The sequence below is a fragment of the Pseudophryne corroboree genome, chromosome 3, assembly GCF_028390025.1.
Source record: "Pseudophryne corroboree isolate aPseCor3 chromosome 3, aPseCor3.hap2, whole genome shotgun sequence".
NCBI classification, from domain to species: domain Eukaryota; kingdom Metazoa; phylum Chordata; class Amphibia; order Anura; family Myobatrachidae; genus Pseudophryne; species Pseudophryne corroboree.
The window spans coordinates 543,690,522-543,712,275 of record NC_086446.1 but is presented as its reverse complement, the minus strand read 5'-3'; the positions used below and the strand labels follow the sequence as shown (position 1 = coordinate 543,712,275).

The 21,754-nt window shown below is 47.3% G+C and overlaps 1 protein-coding gene across 4 annotated transcripts in view; it reads left to right on the top strand.

Moving 5' to 3' along the window:
• Nucleotides 1-4,544: 4,544 nt before the first annotated feature.
• NOTUM (notum, palmitoleoyl-protein carboxylesterase) overlaps nt 4,545-21,754 on the top strand; it is an 80,994-nt gene continuing 63,784 nt past the window's right edge. The window contains exons 1-2 of one of the 4 annotated variants that reach the window (XM_063961224.1): nt 4,640-4,739; nt 5,507-5,748. The gene's annotated coding sequence lies outside the window, so the exon portion shown is untranslated. The other 3 variants (XM_063961226.1, XM_063961225.1, XM_063961223.1) reach the window with 3 other exon arrangements.

The window sequence follows — 21,754 nt, the reverse complement described above, 5'->3', positions numbered from 1 at the left end:
CGCTCTCTGTCACTCTCCCTGTCCCTATGTCCCTGCTGTCACTTTCCCTGTCCCTCTCCATGTCACTCCCCCTTTCTCTATGTCCCTGCTGTCACTTTCCCTGTCCCTCTGTCCCTGTCACTCTCCCTGTCCCTATGTCCCTGCTGTCACTTTCCCTGTCCCTCTCTATGTCACTCCCCCTTTCCCTATGTCCCTGCTGTCACTTTCCCTGTCTCTCTCTCTGTCACTCTCCCTGTCCCTATGTCCCTGCTGTCACTTTCTCTGTCCCTCTCCATGTCACTCTCCCTGTCCCTATGTCTATGCTGTCACTTTCCCTGTCCCTATGTCTCTGCTGTCACTCTCCCTGATTTTTTTCTCATTCCATGTAGCATAATGTTAATTTCGGCTCATACCATGTGCTATAATATGAATTTCGGCTCATATTGTGTGCTATAATGTGAATTTCGGCTCATACCGTGTGCTATAATGTGAATTTCGGCTCATACCGTGTGCTATAATGTGAATTTCGGCTCATACCGTGTGCTATAATGTGAATTTTGGCTCATATTGTGTGCTATAATGTGAATTTTGGCTCATTCTATGTGCTATAATGTGAATTTCGACTTATACCGTGTGCTATAATGTGAATTTTGGCTCATACCATGTGCTATACTGTGAATTTTGGCTCATACCATGTGTTATACTGTGAATTTTGGCTCATTCTGTGTGCTATAATATGAATTTTGGCTCATTCTGTGTGCTAGAATGTAAATTTCTGCATATACTGTGTGGTATAATGTGAAATGGGCACCAGTACTAGACAGTATAAGGGGTCCTACTATTGTGGTGTATAAGGGGTATACGGTGTGGTAAACTACACTGAAGGACACGCCCCCTTGTGAGTGGCCACGCCCTCTTATCCGGAGCGCACGCACCTTTGGCGCTCACATAATTGCGACCTTCACTTTTCCATATTCCCACTTCAAAATTCCACTTCGACCACTGTGAGGGATGGTATCAGAATCCCGGCGCTTGAGATGACGACTGTCAGAATACCAACAGCATCATCCCGATGTGCAGGATCCCGATAACTGTTAGGTTATTACCCTAACTCTAATCTCCAACCCCCCCAACCCTCCCTGCCTGCAGCCTGTTCCTAAACTGTGCCAGGTAGAGTCCATTCCTAAACTGGTACTGCTGGCCAGGGATGATTTTGCTTGTCTACAGCCTCCACCACAAGCAGCAGCTCTCCCAGCAGCAGCGCAACTGTTGGGAGACCTGCTGCTGCTGGCGGAGAATGGAGATGAGCAGAGTCTGTCCCCATGCTGCCCAAAAGGAGGCTCCAGAATCTGCCCCCCTACTGCTTTAGTGCAGGTAGGAGGAGACACAAGCACAGCCAGGAGCGGTGATGACAGGATATAGTGCTATGGATTGTATGAGGAAGGGGGCCCTAAATCGGTGTGTTGCTTAGGGCCACATGAGGTCTAAACTCGCCTCTGGCAGCGGCCATAGCGGCGGCTTTAGTGGGCATGCCTCACCATCCACTGACCTCACTGCACGCAACTGTTGTAACTCCTTTAAATTAATTATATGAAAAAACTTTACAAATGCAATAAAGTGTACTTTTAATATGCATCAGGGACGTGTAGTCAGGGGAGGCAGTGCCTCCCCTGTCATTAATGATTAAAATAATATAAAGAAGATACTTATGACACATATTCTGTGTCATAAGTATCTCCTTTATTATTCTAATCATTATAAGGTGTTATATGTGTTTGGGAGGCACCGATCGTGGTGCCTCCCGTTGTGAATGGCAAAGGTATGGGAGCGGGGGGCGGGTGCGGGTGTGCCTAGCAATGGGCAGGAAAAGCCAATTGAAATTACATAGGAAAGCGGCACCATTAGAGGTGCCGCTTTCATACAGGGATGTGCTTTCAACCCATGAAAGCACGCCCCTGTGAGTGAGGCCACAGTGATTGGCCAGCGGATCTGTCACTGGATCCGCTGTCATCACTTGGTGGGCTCGGTGGCGGGATGCAGCGGAGGTGCGGGTGGTGGTGGCAACGGGCCCATGCGGCGGAGGTGTGGGCGGCGGGATGCGGCGGAGATGCAGGAGGCGGTGGCGGGACGTAGCAGTCAGGGCCATTCTGCAGAGTTCGGCAGCGGAGAGCGGCTTCCAATTTAAAAAATGGCGCCTCAGCGTCATTTTTTAAATGCAAGATGGCCGCCGTGAGCTAATCACGGCTTGCCATGTCATCACCCCACCCACTCCCGCTGTCTTATATAAGTCAGAACGAGGCAGCGGCGTCAGTCCGATGGCGGAGGAGGAGCAGTGAAGAGCTCCGGAAGAAAGAAGGCGCCGTGGAAGTCCTGGATGGGCGGCGGCTATGCAGAAGAGCTTAGCAGCCGCCGCCCACCAGGTGAAGACGCCGAAGTCCTGGATGGGTGGCGGCTATGCAAAAGAGCTTAGCTGCCGCCGCCCATCAGGTGAAGATGCCGGAAGCACTGGGGTGACGCGGCCATGCAAAAGAGCTTAAAGGCTGCCGCCTCCCAGGTGAAGACGCCGGAAGCCCTGGGGAGGTGGCGCCCCCCCAGGTGAAGACGCCGGAAGCCCTGGGAAGGCGGCGGCCACATAAAAGAGCTTAAAGGCCGCCGTCCCCAGGTGAAGACCCTGTGTAATAAAACTTTTTTTTAAAGACGGTGTTGTGGTTTTTTTAAATATTTTCTTTACAGGAGGACTACTGGTGCCAGCGGGCCCTTTATGTCCGGGCATGCTGGCACTTGTGGTTCTCCAAGTGCCAGCATGCATGGGCGGCTTGCTGGGACCTGTAGGCCACCTGTAAAGAACAATATTAGCATACAATGAACCCTGCACCCACCGCCACCAGGGGTGCGGGACATAGCACTGGGCTGACTGGTTGGGGGGCACTTTATTGGCATGGCAGGGGGACCCCACACTGGTTCTGCCTGGTGCTTTTAGTGGTGTGTGGGGGGACTACACATTTTTTTTATTATTTTTCCCTCAATGGGGGGGGGGGGGGGGGGTGTTTTTAGCTGCCGGTCCCTCCCCAGCCACTGACCTCACCGCACGTCACTGATATGCATATGACACACAACAATGGGTAAGTGTTGTTGACAGTGTACAGTCTTATAGCAGGTGTCAATTTTATGCATTTAACGCGTGTGCTTGAAGCCTATTAAACACACTGTAACATTGATAGTCACATCATTTAAGCAAATGAACCAGTAAACACTTTCTATGGGGATATTCAATTGTTTGAAAAGTCGGTTGGGTGTCTGTTCCCCCCCCCCTGTCTATTAAATAGAAAAAAACAGACACCCAACTGACTTTTCAAACAACTGAATACCCCCCTAGGTGTTCACTTTGCTATGCGACATGTTTGACAATGCCTGCAGCAATTACAAGCATTAACACTCAGGGGTCTATTTACTAAGCCTTGGATGGAGATAAAGTGCATGGTGATAAAGTACCAGCCAACCAGCTCCTAACTGCCATTTTTTAAACACAGCCTGTGACATGACAGTTAGGAGCTGATTGGCTGGTACATTATCTCCATCCACGGCTTAGTAAATAGATTCCTTAGTAAAATATACTGGAGTCTATGGGTGTGCTCCTTACATACATACTACATTTTGGAATCAATGGAAACACCTCTCTACTGCTCTGTTAAAAGCAAGGACACAGGGGGTCATTCCGATTTGATCGCTAGCTGCATTCGTTCGCTGTTGCAGCGATGAGGCAAAAAAAGGCACTTCTGCGCATGCGGCGCAATGCGCACACGCGACGTACTAACACAACGAATGATGTCGTTTCACACAGGGTCTAGCGAAGCATTTCAGTCGCACTGCTGACCGCAGAGTGATTGACATGAAGTGGGCGTTTCTGGGTGTCAACTAACCATTTTCAGGGAGTGTTCGGACAAACGCAGGCGTGCCAGGAATAACGCAGGCGTGGCTGGGCGAATGCAGGGCGTGTTTGTGACGTCAAAACAGGAACTGAACAGTCTGAAGCGATCGCAAGCGCTGAGTAGGTTTTGAGCTACTCAGAAACTGCACAAAAAAACTTTGTAGCCGCTCTGCGATCCTTTCGTTAGCACTTCTGCTAAACTAAAATACTCTCCCAGTGGGCGGCGGCATAGCGTTTGCACGGCTGCTAAAAACTGCTAGCGAGCGATCAACTCGGAATGACCCCCCACAGCACAAGCTGTCAATACATTTTACAGGCGTTGGTTTTCAGTGCTCTTGTACAGGAGCCCTGAAAGGTCGTCTATAATGGGGAAATAATAGCAGGTTACGCTGGGAAATTAAGTTATTTAACTCTATATTTGAAGTAGACTGAAAACTAATGTAAATAGGTCCCTACTATTCTGAGGTATCGTTCTGCTATGGCTGTTACAATTACAAAGGCCATCAATCTACCTAAACTACTCCCAGCCCTGAATAATGTGTATTCATCTCTTACCAGTCTGTCCTAGTGTTATGTAAATCTCTTTGTGCTTCAGGCATGTTTCCATCTATAGAGAATAGGACTTCCTAATGGTAGGAAGTGATTAGCCACAATTCAACTGAATAGACTGCACATATGAGTTGTTCATTAATAACAGATAAATGCATCACCATATTGAGCCGGTAAGTCCTCTGGCTGGGGTACTCCATCATCTCCTGAAACTTCCATGTATGTTTTTGTAATTGTTACCTGTAACTTTTTACCTTGGGGAACTCCATTTACCTAAGTACAGGTGAGTGAATGCCCAGGGCACTGGATTAGGCCTGTGTTCACTGCCAGGGTCATAGATTGGTGTACTATACAGGTAATGACACACGTGTATAATTGAGTGTACAATGTAATGAGGGTTTGGTGACAGTCTCCAGCCATGTGCAGCCTTCATATCTAGGTATACAGTACGTGTGTGTGGTGATATGTCGATCCCATCCCTCAGTGATGCACCTCATCCCCCTCCCCTATATTATTAGGAATATCTTCTCCTGTCTGTGCGCCCACGGCGGCTCTCCTCCCTCCCCCTCCCCCTCCCCGGCTCCATCTCAGCCCTGATCCCTGGGACGGATGTGGGACACGCTGATCTAATCTCCAGCAGTTCAGTCTTTTGAAACTTTCAGCGCCTCTCAAATTACTTCCCATTTACCCGCAAAAGACCCCTAATGTGACTCGACATTAATGACTTTAACGGCTCTTTAATGAGGAAATGGCAGGCTAGTCTATGGGAGGGGGAGGCCCGGGCAGCCCTGAAAGGGTTAATTTAAAGCCCCCTCCTCCCTTTCCAGTTTCCAAATCTTGAATGTGCTCTGTGTGAGCCTCACACACTGTTCCCCCGTATTCTGCTCTCCAGTCCTCACCTACGGTCTGTCCTTGTAACTGGAGAGGGTGTGGGGTCCCAAATTATCTCCCACCCACCCATAACCTCCAAAGGTGGATTCATTCAGCACCCAGCCTTATAGACCACTGGCTTTTGCTAGGGGGTTTACACCCTACTTGTGCCCATTTTAGGTTTGACTCTTCCCATTCTGACCAGCATCCTAATTCCCTGGAACGTCTCTTATGCTGAGAGGATATTCTCCTGTCTAACTTCATCCCTGCACTGGGCACCAGTCAGCACCTGCCCTCCTCTGCTCATGCCACTCAGCTATCACTCAAAGGCATTCTGAACCAAGAACAAAACCTTCTCCATCAGAACGTACACTGCAGCCCTCCAAGAACATATTGGAGTACATTGGTTTGCAATTTGTAAGGTAAGATTTCTGTTTTTTTTATTTTTTTCCCCAGTAATATTTAAAATAAAGCCTATTCTGTTGGTGAGCAATTTGGCTTTTCCAGTTTTCCTGTGTGCAACAATTTATAGAGGATCTCACAATTACAAGTGTTCTACTTCTTCGGACTTGTGGAAGGTACACTGAAGAAGTGATGAAGATGCCCAGCTCACTATTGGTGACTGTAGGAGTTCTAGGGAACAGGAATGGAATTTGTACTGTTTATATGTCAGCCTTCGTAGTGCTGTATAACTGGTGAATAAATGGCAATATACAAATTATGGTGAGCAGATAAAAGTGACAGTGTTTCTAGTGAAGATGATAAAATCACAGTACAGTGAAATAATGTTACATTGAGCCCAGGCTATATTTGGGAGGGTATGGGTCACTAGGTCGACAGTCATTAGGTCGACCACTATTGGTCGGCATGCATTAGGTCGACATGGAAAAAGGTTGACTAGAGTTTTTTTACTTTTTTTGATGTAGTTTTCTAAATAAAGTGACGGGGAACCCCAATTAGTGCACTGTGTCCCCTCGCATGGCGAGCGAAGGCAAGGTGCCTCGCTCTGCTACCGCTGCGCTCGGCACAGGTTACCGTTCCCAATCGTAGTCCATGTGGATCGTAAAGTATGAAAAGTTAAAAAAAGTAAGAAAAAAAAATCTGAAAAACTCATGTCCACCTTTTCCCGTGTCGACATAATGACCATGTCGACCTAATGCACGTTGACCAATAGTGGTCGACCTAAGTGTTGTCGACCTAATGACTGTATCCCATTTTGGATTAATCAGTCTTCAGGCATTTTGCATACTGTGAAACTGAATGTAAATGACATAATACATACAATGTGTATATAATTATATGTATGCCTTATTGCGCTGAAAAAAACATAGTAATACAACTCTACAACCTATCTATAACTGAATGAAGTCTATGTCACAATTCTCACCTTTATAGATGTTTGTGGGATACTAGTAGACTGATGTGAATGGACAAATATTCTCTGTAAAGCGCTGCGGAATATGTGTGCGCTATAAAAATAACTAATAATAATAATAATAATAATAATACTCTAATTGCAGCCAGTATTGCTGTTTTATCTAGGACATAGTCCAGTCCTTTTCTATTGTGCGTGTTGTAACCTTCCTATGCCAAATAATGTCCAGGGTGACTTACGAAAAATGTATCTAAGGGTTCATAGCAATGATGCTTTATAAAACTGTTTTGGGAACAGGTCTGACGCTAGTTACTGCTGTTTCAAGTTTTACTACACCCATTGGCGTTTTCATTCTTTTTCAGGATGCTACTTGCTTTTCTGTATACCACCCAGAAGCTTTCTTGTGATTTATACTATCCCCACCCAAAAATGAAGGAAATGCATTACTAATACACAGTAAAAGAGTAAAACAGTAAAAGTTTGCTATCTATTGTGCATTATTGTCATAACATTTTTTTCTGTACAGTATGATGCACAAGTGTATACACATTGGGAATTCAGTGTTGTGGAAGCTATACAGAGTAGCTGGGTAAGACTGAGGTGTGGTGGATGTGCTTTGATAATGCCATGTGGGACTTTGAAGTAGTGCTGAGGGTGCCACGTGTGTGTAGTTAAGGAGCAGTAAGGATTGTGTGTGACTGCACTGCTGAGCTGGTGACATGAAGTGGCAGTGAAGGAACATCAAGATGTCATATGGTAACGGCGAGGATTCCATATGTGCATTCACAATGTCCTGGCACTCGTGACCCAGATCATGTGTTTGTGCAGTAAATACCCAGTTCTAGAGCAGTACAGTCGCCTGCTTTTCTTCCCTAGGGTTACAAACAGTTCCTTCATTTGCATGTTACATTTCTCGATGGGTTTAATAAAATATATAATAATTTAACAAAATTCTATTGACATTTTTCTATATCTTGTTACTATTGCACAGTTAAATATGTCAGTAAAAAACAACGTTTGTTTGAATTTTTTCCAGTGAAGTTATCAATAAATTTAAATGTTCCGCATTTGTGGGTTGCTTTTTTCTCTGAACCTGGTATAGGAGATATCATTGGATACTTAATGAGGGTGGAGGACAAACAGGCACAGGTGCTTACAACACTGTGTGTGCGGTTAGTGTAGACACTGCAAATCCTATAAGGGTAAATGATGCAGTTTTTTAGCTCCCTAATGCTAGTGAGGTTGGGGATGCCAGGGATGGTCTCTACTATTGTTCCATACTTGCCTACCTGACCCTCGCCATGAGGGAGAAAATGCTCTGTTCCTGGACTTTCCTGGTAATGTATGATTGCCATCACCTGTGGTGAGCTAGTTAATTGATAAGAAAGGCGTTTCACCACAGGTGATGGCAATCATACATTACCAGGAAAGTCCAGGAACAGAGCATTTTCTCCCTCATGGAGAGGGTCAGGTAGGCAAGTATGTGTTGTTCTGTTCTGATTTGCACATGTTACGTTTATAAAGGTAACTCTGAAACAGAGCCAAAGTTATAAAAAGTTGAACTGTAAGGTACCGATAAACTTTAAAATATTGTTGGCCAATTAGGCTGCCTTGTTCTATATTGGCCCTAAATAGCAGTGTTTATATACACTGGAGGACTGCCAGTTCTGATCAGTGTGTGATTGCAAATTTTCAGCTGTCAGTTGGGAATGTGAGAATGCAGTTGCACTATTTGGACTCCATTATGGCCGAAATGGCACAGATCGTGGTGGCTTTAGACACTGGCAAATCTACACCTTTATTCCTTTTATTAACATTAAATTATAAAGCACCAGTCATCACTGCAGTATTTTACAACTGGACTGAAGTTCTTTTTATTATTTTTGCTTTGTAAAGCTTTACATGTAGCTCTCCAGCTTTTGTGGAACTAGAAGTCATGGCATCTCCTGGCAGAATGCTGGGATGTGTCTGACCTCCGATGGAAGCAATCACTATTTCAAACTCTTTTTTTTGTTTCTCCAATAAAATGATTTCTTGCAGGAGGCTTTTTACCAGAGTACACTAATTTTTATTACCAGTTTTGTTGCCCTTTACTAGCGATGTGGGCCTCTATTTACCCTTTCTCCCCCTTCACCCACTTCATGGACACTGCCTGTGGTTTTGAGAAAAAAAAGGAGGATGCCAAAAAAAGCGGAGATCAAAGAGGAGTGGCGACACCCAGAACCGCAGAAAAGGAAGGGGTGTGGGGAGGAGGGAGGAAGAGTGGGGAGTGAGAGAAAGAGGGAAGGTTGCTTTGATGGAGAGATGGAAAGTGACAGGGGGATCAGAAACATGAAAAGCTGAAAAGGACAAATCTGAGCAATACTTCTAAGCTCTGTCTCCTTGTTCTGAAGCATTATATTATGCCGTGCTGTCCACAGATTTATTTGTTTAGTTCCATTGTCCGTCCGGATGATATTTTTTCTGCATCTGAAATAGGAGGATCCTAAAAGTCTGTAACAGAAATTTGGGATACTGATGTGACTTGGAGTCTGCCCTATTCGTGAATACCAAAGCTTGATACTTTTTTTTTTTTGGGTGCCATGCAGAATAAGTTTGTTTATATGTATTCCCTTTGCTTTTCAGAATTCAGTGCAAACAGTTATCTTTCTTTTACAGAAATTAGTTTCTAAAATGAAAGTGCCTAGTGAGGAAAACAAAGACTGAATGTTACACAGTGGTGGGTCTGATTGTGGTGAGAGTACAGAAATAAATGAGCAAGTAATTGGCAAAACCATGCTGCACTGCAGGTGGGGCAGATTTACAACGTGCAGAGATTTAGATGTGAGTGGCATGTGTCCAAACTCAAATCTAAAGTGCTGTGCATAAATAAAGCTGTGTGGGCTACATTCAAAGCATCCAGTATTTACCCTGCATTCAAACCCCCCACCCACTATGGTTTGTCCAGGTGCACAGCTACTTGCTCTTTTTGCTTTAGTGCTACATGTGTGTGTAACAGTGGGGGCAGGTTGGGTTGGGGGGGGTTGCACAGTGTGCAGGAACAGTGATTGGGAGGAAGTGATGGGGTGTTGTTTTGCTTATACCTCTTTTACTCTAAAATTGCGGGTCACAGAAGCTTGACACGGATGCTACCCGGCTGTGACACGCGTCAGGCCCCTTTCCCACTGCCGTCTCCAACCTGGCTTATTGACGGGTTGATGACGTAGCCGATGACGCGGCGGGGGGATCTCCAAGCGCCACCTGTACATTCTCTGTAAACAGGAAGCCAAGTTGATGCGACCCGGCTACCGTTTACACTGCACAGTTTGCTGGGTTGAACTTGTGTTCAACCCTGCAATCTACCCGAGTTGGAATACCGGTCAGTCAACCCGGATTATTCGTACTCTGCCCTTTTACACCGAGCAGCAACACGGGTTATGCACGCTTATGTACAATAACCCGTGTTATATGCTGGCAGTGTAAAGGGGGCATTAGTGAGCAAGAAGTGGAGTTGTTATATGGGATGCGGTCAAAATACCAGCAATCGGGATCTTGACGGTCAGAAGACCGACAGCGCGATCGTAAGTACAGCAGGTTAGGCAGTAGGGGGAGACCTAGCATAAGGCTGCAGGGGTTGGGGGGGGGGGGGGGTCGGGGTCGGGGTTAGGCTGCAGGAGGGGGGAGTATAAAAATATAGAGCCACACGATTGCGCAATCAGTCTAGATATAGCAGCCATATATGTGCCTCACATTATTGTGGAGTAAATTGTAATCTAGTGTAAGCACCCACTGGTTTAACATTTTCTACTTATGCCGGAGTGGGAGGTTAGTTTTGGGCTGCAGGAGGGGTGGGGTAGGGTAAAAATATTTACCAGGATACTCTACCAGTGTAGAGTGTGATGTATATATGTGTGTGTGTGTGTGTGTGTGTGTATATATATATATATATATATATATATATATATATATATACACACACACACACGCATTTAATTGAATGAGAAAATGTGTCCAAACTTTTTACTGGTACTGTGTATATAGGGGGTCATTCCGAGTTGATCGTAGCTGTGCTAAATTTAGCACAGCTACGATCGTAAACTCAGACATGCGGGGGGACGCCCAGCACAGGGCTAGTGCTCCCCGCATGTCCGTGCTGGCCCTCCCCCACACAAATACAAAAGCATCGCACAGAGGCGATGCCTTTGTATCTGTGGAGTAACTCCCGGCCAGCGCAGCTCCTGCGGCTGGCCAGGAGTTGTGCGTCGCTGCCGCTGGCCGCAGCGGCTGCGTGAGTCGTCACGCAGCTGCCGCGCCACGCCTGCGTTGGCCGGACCGCGCCTACTAAACGGCGGCTTAACGCCGCAGTTCAGCCCCCTCCCGCCCAGCGACCGCCTCTGTCTCAGAGGCGATCGCTGGGCACCGACGACTGCCGTGCCGGTGCATGCGCAGTTCCAACCCGATTGCTGCGCTGCGACAAACTGCAGCGAGCGATCGGGTCGGAATGACCCCCATAGTGAGCAATAAGTGGAGTGAAGGACTGTACTCTGTAGTGAGAAAAACACTGAGAGGGAGGACTGTACTCTGTAAGAAGTAGAGTAGGATTAATGTACTTGTGTAGAACTAGAGCGGGATGGGTTGGACTGTGCTATATATATATATATATATATATATATATATATATATATATATATATATATATATATATATATATATATATATATATATATATACACATAATAATGACATTATGGGAATGTACTAAATACAGCAATTAAAATGTAGTGATTTTTTTTTTCTCTCTCTCTTAACTAGAGTGGCTTGTAATGTGCTAAGGGAGTCTATTTATCAAGCATTGATATCCCCTTTCTCCAGAGAAAAGTGTTATCACTGAACGGTGCTGCTTAACAAGAGGAAAACTGCAGAGAAGTCATTGATTACACCTGTGGTCCCTCTATTTTCTCTCCTTGCTGCTGCCCCATTATATAGGCTGACCATATTATCCCTTTAACTTGGGACACTCATGGATTACACAGGTTCTGTGGTTGGTTGACTACAAGCCTGCATTTCACCTGGTTGTAAGCAGCCACAGAACCTGTGTAATTCATGAGTGTCCCAGGTTAAAGCGATAATATGAGCAGCCTACATAGACTGATGTATTTACCACAATGTATGCACAGCTATGCTTTTCACAGTTACTGATAAAAACATTATGGGGTATTCAATTAGGGTCGGATCCATTCCGATATGTATTTGTTGGAATGGATCCGACAACCCCTGTTCAATCTCATCTCAATATGACTTTCAAAAAGTCAAATTGAGATGAGGGACCCAGAGGAGGAGAGGGGTCCCCGTTTCACTCAAAAGTACGTGAATCGGCAGCTATACCGCCGATTCACATACTATTCGACAAGTAGAATTCCACGACTTGCCGAATAAAAACAGCTGGGACTGAATAGGTCGAATCACTATTCGACCTTAAAAAGTCGAAAACTGACGTCTTTTCGATAGACGGCAGTTTTCGACCCTAATTGAATATACCCCTATGTAATCTCAGGATGGGGTTATTATCACAAAGTAACGTCCAGACAGGATAAGCAGGCTGCTCCCCGTCAACCCAAACGGGTGAGTGTGCATGCGTGGCTTCTCTGGTCTGTGCATGTGCAATAAGGATTTACAGTATAATTGCCATAGAGCATTATGGTACCAGTGAAGTCAAATTCATACCCCATACTTGCACACAATTTCACTACTCATCGCTAGGGGGATTTTTTAATTTATTTTTTCATAAATGATCTACCGAGGTGCAGTGTTCTGTATTACTGCAGTAAGTTTCATGGGGCGGGATGTACTAAGCGGTAAACCCCCTGTTTACCGCATTTTCCTGATGTACTATCGCCCGGCTGCCAGGTCAGCGCCGCGGTGGTTGTTCGCCAGCTTTAGCTGGCGATAGTCCATAGAAGCCTATGGGCTTCTCTCCGCGGCGCTGTGTGAGGGATCCGATCGGATCCCTCCCAGCATGCCCTGCGGCCGCCCCCATCACCCCGCGCATGCGCAGACTGATTTCTGGGGCCGAATCCCAGAAGTCAGGCTGCCGCTGTGCATCGCGGGGGACAGCTCTTATCGGAAGAGCTGTCCTCCGCAATGCTGATCGCATATGTTAGTACATATGCGATCAGCATCGTGGCGCAGGGCGGCGATGGGCAGCGATGTACATTAGTACATCCCGCCCATGGTGTCTAAATATGTGGTGGCAATTATATTCATAGGACTCAATCCAATTAGGTGCGAGTCTGTGAATGAGACTTTGTTTCATGATACTCACAGACTTTGCACAAATGCGTGCATCCGAAAACTGCAAAATCCAATAAGGAATGCCTATTTGCGTTACTCGCCGCAAGGGAGAGCACATTTTCTACAAAATGTAATCTAGGAGAATTGCATGAAAAAGTGGGGAGACCTTCCTGGACCACAAAAAAAAATCCTATAGAAGGCTGTCAGTGCATATAAGGAAAGTACCGGATGCTTTTAAAAGGTATCATCATTTTTTTTTATTTTTTTTTTCAGAGAAAATTTTTTTTTTTTTACAAATTTTGTTTAATGATAATAAGATTTTACTCACCGGTAAATCTATTTCTCGTAGTCCGTAGTGGATGCTGGGAACTCCGTAAGGACCATGGGGAATAGCGGCTCCGCAGGAGACTGGGCACAACTAAAAGAAAGCTTTTAGACTACCTGGTGTGCACTGGCTCCTCCCACTATGACCCTCCTCCAAGCCTCAGTTAGGATACTGTGCCCGGAAGAGCTGACACAATAAGGAAGGATTTTGAATCCCGGGTAAGACTCATACCAGCCACACCAATCACACCGTATAACTTGTGATACTATACCCAGTTAACAGTATGAAATATAACTGAGCCTCTCAACAGATGGCTCAACAATAACCCTTAGTTAGGCAATAACTACATACAAGTATTGCAGACAATCCGCACTTGGGATGGGCGCCCAGCATCCACTACGGACTACGAGAAATAGATTTACCGGTGAGTAAAATCTTATTTTCTCTGACGTCCTAGTGGATGCTGGGAACTCCGTAAGGACCATGGGGATTATACCAAAGCTCCCAAACGGGCGGGAGAGTGCGGATGACTCTGCAGCACCGAATGAGAGAACTCAAGGTCCTCCTCAGCCAGGGTATCAAATTTGTAGAATTTTGCAAACGTGTTTGCCCCTGACCAAGTTGCAGCTCGGCAAAGTTGTAAAGCCGAGTCCCCTCGGGCAGCCGCCCAAGATGAGCCCACTTTCCTCGTGGAATGGGCTTTTACTGATTTAGGATGCGGCAATCCAGCCGCAGAATGCTCCAGCTGAATTGTGCTACAAATTCAGCGAGCAATAGTCTGCTTAGAAGCAGGAGCACCTATTTTGTTGGGTGCCTACAGGATAAAAAGCGAGTCAATTTTCCTGACTCCAGCCGTCCTGGAAATATAAATTTTTAAGGCCCTGACTACGTCCAGTAACTTGGAATCTTCCAAGTCCCTAGTAGCCGCAGGCACTACAATAGGTTGGTTCTAGTGAAAAGCTGATACCACCTTAGGGAGAAACTGGGGACGAGTCCTCAATTCTGCCCTATCCATATGGAAAATCAGATAAGGGCTTTTACATGACAAAGCCGCCAATTCTGACACACGCCTGGCCGAAGCCAAGGCCAATAACATGACCACTTTCCACGTGAGATATTTCAAATCCACAGTTTTAAGTGGCTCAACCAATGTGATTTTAGGAAACTCAACACCACGTTGAGATCCCAAGGTGCCACAGGAGGCACAAAAGGGGGCTGAATATGTAGCACTCCCTTTACAAATGTCTGAACTCCAGGCAGTGAAGCCAGTTCTTTCTGGAAGAAAATCGACAGAGCCGAAATCTGGACCTTAATGGAACCCAAGTTTAGGCCCATAGTCACTCCTGACTGTAGGAAGTGCAGAAAACGACCCAGCTAAAATTCCTCTGTTGGGGCCTTCCTGGCCTCACACCACGCAACATATTTTCGCCAAATACGGTGATAATGGTTTGCGGTTACTTCTTTCCTGGCTTTTATCAGCGTAGGAATGACTTCCTCCGGAATGCCCTTTTCCTTTAGGATCCGGAATTCAACCGCCATGCCGTCAAACGCAGCCGCGGTAAGTCTTGGAACAGACAGGGCCCCTGCTGTAGCAGATCCTGTCTGAGCGGTAGAGGCCATGGGTCCTCTGATATCATTTCTTGAAGTTCTGGGTACCAAGCTCTTCTTGGCCCATCCGGAACCACGAGTATCTTTCTTACTCCTCGTCTTCTTATTATTCTCAGTACCTTTGGTATGAGAGGCAGAGGAGGGAATACATAAACCGACTGGTACACCTACGGTGTCACTAGAGCGTCCACAGCTATCGCCTGAGGGTCCCTTGACCTGGCGCAATATCTAATTTTTTGTTTAGGCGGGACGCCATCATGTCCACCTGTGGTCTTTCCCAACAGTTTACCAACAGTTGGAAGACTTCTGGATGAAGTCGCCACTCTCCCGGGTGTAGGTCGTGTCTGCTGAGGAAGTCTGCTTCCCAGTTGACCACTCCCGGAATGAACACTGCTGACAGTGCTAAGACGTGATTTTCCGCCCATCGGAGAATCCTTGTGGCTTCTGCCATCGCCATCCTGCTTCTTGTGCCGCCCTGTCGGTTTCCATGGGCGACTGCCGTGATGTTGTCTGATTGGATCAGTACCGGCTGGTTTTGAAGCAGAGGCCTTGCCAGACTTAGGGCATTGTAAATGGCCCTCAGTTCCAGAATATTTATGTGTAGGGACGACTCCTGACTTGACCAAAGTCCTTGGAAATTTCTTCCCTGTGTGACTGCCCCCCAGCCTCGAAGGCTGGCATCCGTGGTTACCAGGACCCAGTCCTGTATGCCAAATCTGCGGCCCTCTTGAAGATGAGCACTCTGCAGCCACCACAGTAGAGATAACCCTGTCTCCAAGGACCAGGGTATCAGCCGATGCATCTGAAGATGCGATCCCGACCACTTGTCCAAGAGGTCCCACTGAAAGGTTCTTGCATGGAACCTGCCGAATGGAATTCTGCTTCGTAAGAAGCTATCATTTTTCCCAGGACTCGTGTGCAGTGATGCACCGATACCTGTTTTGGTTTCAGGAGGTCTCGGACTAGAGATGACAGCTCCTTGGCTTTCTCCTGCAGGAGAAATACTTTTCTCTAACGTCCTAAGTGGATGCTGGGGACTCCGTAAGGACCATGGGGAATAGCGGCTCCGCAGGAGACTGGGCACATCTAAAGAAAGCTTTAGGACTATCTGGTGTGCACTGGCTCCTCCCCCTATGACCCTCCTCCAAGCCTCAGTTAGATCTCTGTGCCCGAACGAGAAGGGTGCACACTAGGTGGCTCTCCTGAGCTTCTTAGTGAAAGTTTTAGATTAGGTTTTTTATTTTCAGTGAGACCTGCTGGCAACAGGCTCACTGCATCGAGGGACTAAGGGGAGAAGAAGCGAACTCACCTGCGTGCAGAGTGGATTGGGCTTCTTAGGCTACTGGACATTAGCTCCAGAGGGACGATCACAGGCCCAGCTTGGATGGGTCCCAGAGCCGCGCCGCCGGCCCCCTTACAGAGCCAGAAGGCAGAAGAGGTCCGGAAAATCGGCGGCAGAAGACGTCCTGTCTTCAACAAGGTAGCGCACAGCACTGCAGCTGTGCGCCATTGCTCTCAGCACACTTCACACTTCGGTCACTGAGGGTGCAGGGCGCTGGGGGGGGGCGCCCTGAGACGCAATAAAAACACCTTGGATAGCAAAAAAAATGCATCACATATAGCTCCTGGGCTATATGGATGCATTTAACCCCTGCCAGAATCCATAAAAAAGCAGGAGAAAAGTCCGCGAAAAAGGGGCGGAGCCTATCTCCTCAGCACACTGGCGCCATTTTCCCTCACAGCTCCGTTGGAGGGAAGCTCCCTGTCTCTCCCCTGCAGTCACTACACTACAGAAAGGGTTAAAAAAAAGAGAGGGGGGCACTAATTGGGCGCAGTATTAACTATACAGCAGCTATAAGGGGAAAAACACTTATATAAGGTTATCCCTGTATATATATAGCGCTCTGGTGTGTGCTGGCAAACTCTCCCTCTGTCTCCCCAAAGGGCTAGTGGGGTCCTGTCCTCTATCAGAGCATTCCCTGTGTGTGTGCTGTATGTCGGTACTTTTGTGTCGACATGTATGAGGAGAAAAATGATGTGGAGACGGAGCAGATTGCCTGTAATAGTGATGTCACCCCCTAGGGGGTCGACACCTGAGTGGATGAACTGTTGGAAGGAATTACGTGACAGTGTCAGCTCTGTATAAAAGACAGTGGTTGACATGAGACAGCCGGCTACTCAGCTTGTGCCTGTCCAGACGTCTCATAGGCCGTCAGGGGCTCTAAAGCGCCCGTTACCTCAGATGGCAGATATAGACGCCGACACGGATACTGACTCCAGTGTCGACGGTGAAGAGACGAATGTGACTTCCAGTAGGGCCACACGTTACATGATTGAGGCAATGAAAAATGTTTTACACATTTCTGATAATACGAGTACCACCAAAAAAAAAGGGGTATTATGTTCGGTGAGGAAAAACTACCTGTAGTTTTCCTGAATCTGAGAAATTAAATGAGGTGTGTGATGATGCGTGGGTTTCCCCCGATAACAACGGATAATTTCTAAAATGTTATTGGCATTATATCCTTTCCCGCCAGAGGTTAGGGTGCGTTGGGAAACACCCCCTAGGGGGGATAAAGCGCTCACACGCTTGTAAGGGCTCTACCTTCGCCTGAGATGGCCGCCCTTAAGGATCCTGCTGATAGAAAGCAGGAGGGTATCCTAAAAGGTATTTACACACATACTGGTGTTATACTGCGACCAGCAATCGCCTCAGCCTGGATGTGCAGTGCTGGGTTGGCGTGGTCGGATTCCCTGACTGAAAATATTGATACCCTAGATAGGGACAGTATATTTTTGCCTATAGAGCATTTAAAAGATGCATTTTTATATATGCGTGATGCACAGCGGAATATTTGCCGACTGGCATCAAGTCTAAGCGCGTTGTCCATTTCTACCAGTAGAGGGTTATGGACACGTCAGTGGTCAGGTGATGCGTATTCCAAACGGCATTTGGAAGTATTGCTTTATTAAGGGAGGAGTTATTTGGGGTCGGTCTTTCAGACCTGGTGGCCACGGCAACAGCTGGGAATTCCACATTTGTACCCCAGGTTGCCTCTCAACATGAGAAGACGCCGTATTATCAGGCGCAGTCTTTTCGTGGACAAGCGGGCAAAAGGTTCCTCATTTCTGCCCCGTGACAGAGGGAGAGGAAAAAGGCTGCAGAAATCAGACAGTTCCCAGGAACAGAAACCCTCTCCCGCCTCTGCCAAGCCCTCAGTATACGCTGGGGCTTTACAAGCAGAATCAGGCATGGTGGGGGGCCCGTCTCAATGAATTTCAGCGCGCAGTGGGCTCACTCGCAAGTAGACCCCTGGATCCTTCAGGTGATATCTCAGGGGTACAAATTAGAATTCGAGACGTCTCCCCCTCGCCGTTTCCTAAAGTCGGCTTTACCGATGTCTCCTTCTGACAGGGAGACAGTTTTGGAAGCCATTCACAAGCTGTATTCCCAGCAGGTGATAATCAAGATACCCCTCCTGCAACAGGGAACGGGGTATTATTCCACACTGTTGTGGTACCGAAGCCGGACGGCTCGGTGAGACCGATTCTAAATCTAAAATCTTTGAACACTTACATACAGAGGTTCAAATTCAAGATTGAGTCACTCAGAGCAGTGATTGCGAACCTGGAAGAAGGGGACTACATGATGTCTCGGGACATCAAGGATGCTTACCTTCATGTCAAAATTTACCCTTCTCACCAAGGGTACCTCAGGTTTATGGTACAGAACTGTCACTATCAGTTCAGACGCTGCCGTATGGATGGTACACGGCACCCCTGGTCTTTACCAAGGTAATGGCCGAAATGATGATATTCCTTCGAAGGAAGTGAATTTTAGTTATCCCTTCCTTGGACAATTCCCTGATAAGGGTAAGATCCAGGGAACAGTTGGAGGTCGGTGTAGCACTATCTCAGGTAGTGTTGCGGCAGCACGATTGGATTCTCAATATTCCAAAATCGCACCTGGTTCCGACGACGTGTCTTCTGTTCCAATGGATGATCCTGGACAAAGTCCAGAAAAAGGTGTTTCTCCCGGAGGAGAAAGCCAGGGAGTTATCCGAGCTAGTCAGGAACCTCCTAAAACCGAGCCAAGTCTCAGTGCATCAATGCACAAGGGTTCTGGGTAAAATGGTGGCTTCCTACGAAGCAATCCCATTCGGCAGATTCCACGCAAGAACTTTCCAGTGGGACCTGCTGGACAAATGGTCCGGATCGCATCTTCAGATGCATCAGCGGATAACCCTGTCACCAAGGACAAGGGTGTCCCTCCTGTGGTGGTTGCAGAGTGCTCATCTTCTAGAGGGCCGCAGATTCGGCATTCAGGACTGGGTCCTGGTGACCACGGATGCCAGCCTGCGAGGCTGGGGAGCAGTCACACAGGGAAGGAATATCCAGGGCTTATGGTCAAGCCTGGAGACATCACTTCACATAAATATCCTGAAGCTAAGGGACATTTACAATGCTCTAAGCTTAGCAAGACCTCTGCTTCAAGGTCAGCCGGTGTTGATCCAGTCGGACAACATCATGGCAGTCACCCACGTAAATAGACAGGGTGGCACAAGAAGCAGGAGGGCAATGGCAGAAGCTGCAAGGATTCTTCGCTGGGCGGAAAATCATGTGATAGCACTGTCAGCAGTATTCATTCCGGGAGTGGACAACTGGGAAGCAGACTTCCTCAGCACGATCTCCACCCGGGAGAGTGGGGACTTCACCCAGAAGTCTTCCACATGATTAAAAACTCGACAGGTATTGCGCCAGGTCCAGGGACCCTCAGGCAATAAGCTGTAGACGCTCTGGTAACACCGTGGGTGTACCAGTCAGGGTATGTGTTCCCTCCTCTGCCTCTCATACCCAAGGTACTGAGATTGATAAGATGGAGAGGAGTAAGCACTATATTCGTGGTTCCGGATTGGCCAAGAAGGACTTGGTAACCGGAACTTCAAGAGATGCTCACGGAGGATCCGTGGCCTCTACCTCTAAGAAGGGACCTGCTCCAGCAAGGACCCTGTCTGTTCCAAGACTTACCGCGGCTGCGTTTGACGGCATGGCGGTTGAACGCCGGATCCTGAAGGAAAAAAGGCATTCCGGATGAAGTCATCCCTATCCTGATCAAAGCCAGGAAGGATGTAACCGCAAAAACATTATCACCGCAATTGGCGAAAATATGTTGCGTGGTGCGAGGCCAGTAAGGCCCGACGGAGGAAATTCAACTGGGTCGATTCCTACATTTCCTGCAAACAGGAGTGTCTATGGGCCTGAAATTGGGGTCCATTAAGGTTCAAATTTCGGCCCTGTCAATTTTCTTCCAAAAAGAACTAGCTTCAGTCCCTGAAGTTCAGACGTTTGTAAAAGGGGTACTGCATATACAGCCTCCTTTTGTGCCTCCAGTGGCACTTTGGGATCTCAATGTAGTTTTGGGTTCCAAAAGTCACATTGGTTTGAACCACTTAAATCTGTGGAGTTAAAATATCTCACATGGAAAGTGGTCATGCTGTTGGCCCTGGCCTGGGCCAGGCGCGTGTCAGAATTGGCGGCTTTATCCTGAAAAAGCCCTTATCTGATTTTCCATTCGGACAGGGCGGAATTGAGGACTCGTCCTCAGTTTCTCCCCAAGGTGGTTTCAGCGTCTCACCTGAACCAACCTATTGGTGGTGCCTGCGGCTACTAGCGACTTGGAGGCCTCCAAGTTGCTAGACGTTGTCAGTGCCCTGAAAATATATGTTTCCAGGACGGCTGGAGTCAGGAAATCTGATTCGCTGTTTATCCTGTGTGCACCCAACAAGCTGGGTGCTCCTGCTTCTAAGCAGACGATTGCTCGTTGGATTTGTAGTACAATTCAGCTTGCACATTCTGTGGCAGGCCTGCCACAGCCAAAAATCTGTAAATGTCCACTCCACAAGGAAGGTGGGCTCATCTTGGGCGGCTGCCCGAGGGGTCTCGGCTTTACAACTTTGCCGAGCAGCTACTTGGTCAGGAGCAAATACGTTTGTAAAATTCTACAAAATTGATATCCTGGCTGAGGAGGACCTGGAGTTCTCTCATTTGGTGCTGCAGAGTCATCCGCACTCTCCCGCCCGTTTGGGAGCTTTGGTATAATCCCCATGGTCCTTACGGAGTCCCCAGCATCCACTTAGGACGTTAGAGAAAATAAGAATTTACTTACCGATAATTCTATTTCTCATAGTCCGTAGTGGATGCTGGGCGCCCATCCCAAGTGCGGATTGTCTGCAATACTTGTACATAGTTATTGTTACAAAAATCGGGTTATTATTGTTGTGAGCCATCTTTCAGAGGCTCCTCTGTTATCATGCTGTTAACTGGGTTCAGATCACAGGTTATACGGTGTGATTGGTGTGGCTGGTATGTGTCTTACCCGGGATTCAAAATCCTTCCTTATTGTGTACGCTCGTCCGGGCACAGTATCCTAACTGAGGCTTGGAGGAGGGTCATAGGGGGAGGAGCCAGTGCACACCAGATAGTCCTAAAGCTTTCTTTAGATGTGCCCAGTCTCCTGCGGAGCCGCTATTCCCCATGGTCCTTACGGAGTCCCCAGCATCCACTACGGACTATGAGAAATAGAATTATCGGTAAGTAAATTCTTATTTTTTCTGTTCTGTGTCCAGAACCATCCCCAGGAACAGTAGGAGTGTGGTAGGAACCAGCTGTGACTTTGGAATGTATAGAATCCATCCGTGCTGTTGTAGCACTTCCCGAGATAGTGCTACTCCGACCAACAACTGCTCCTTGGACCTCGCCTTTATAAGGAGATCGTCCAAGTACGGGATAATTAAAACTCCCTTTTTTCGAAGGAGTAGCATCATTTCTGCCATTACCTTGGTAAAGACCT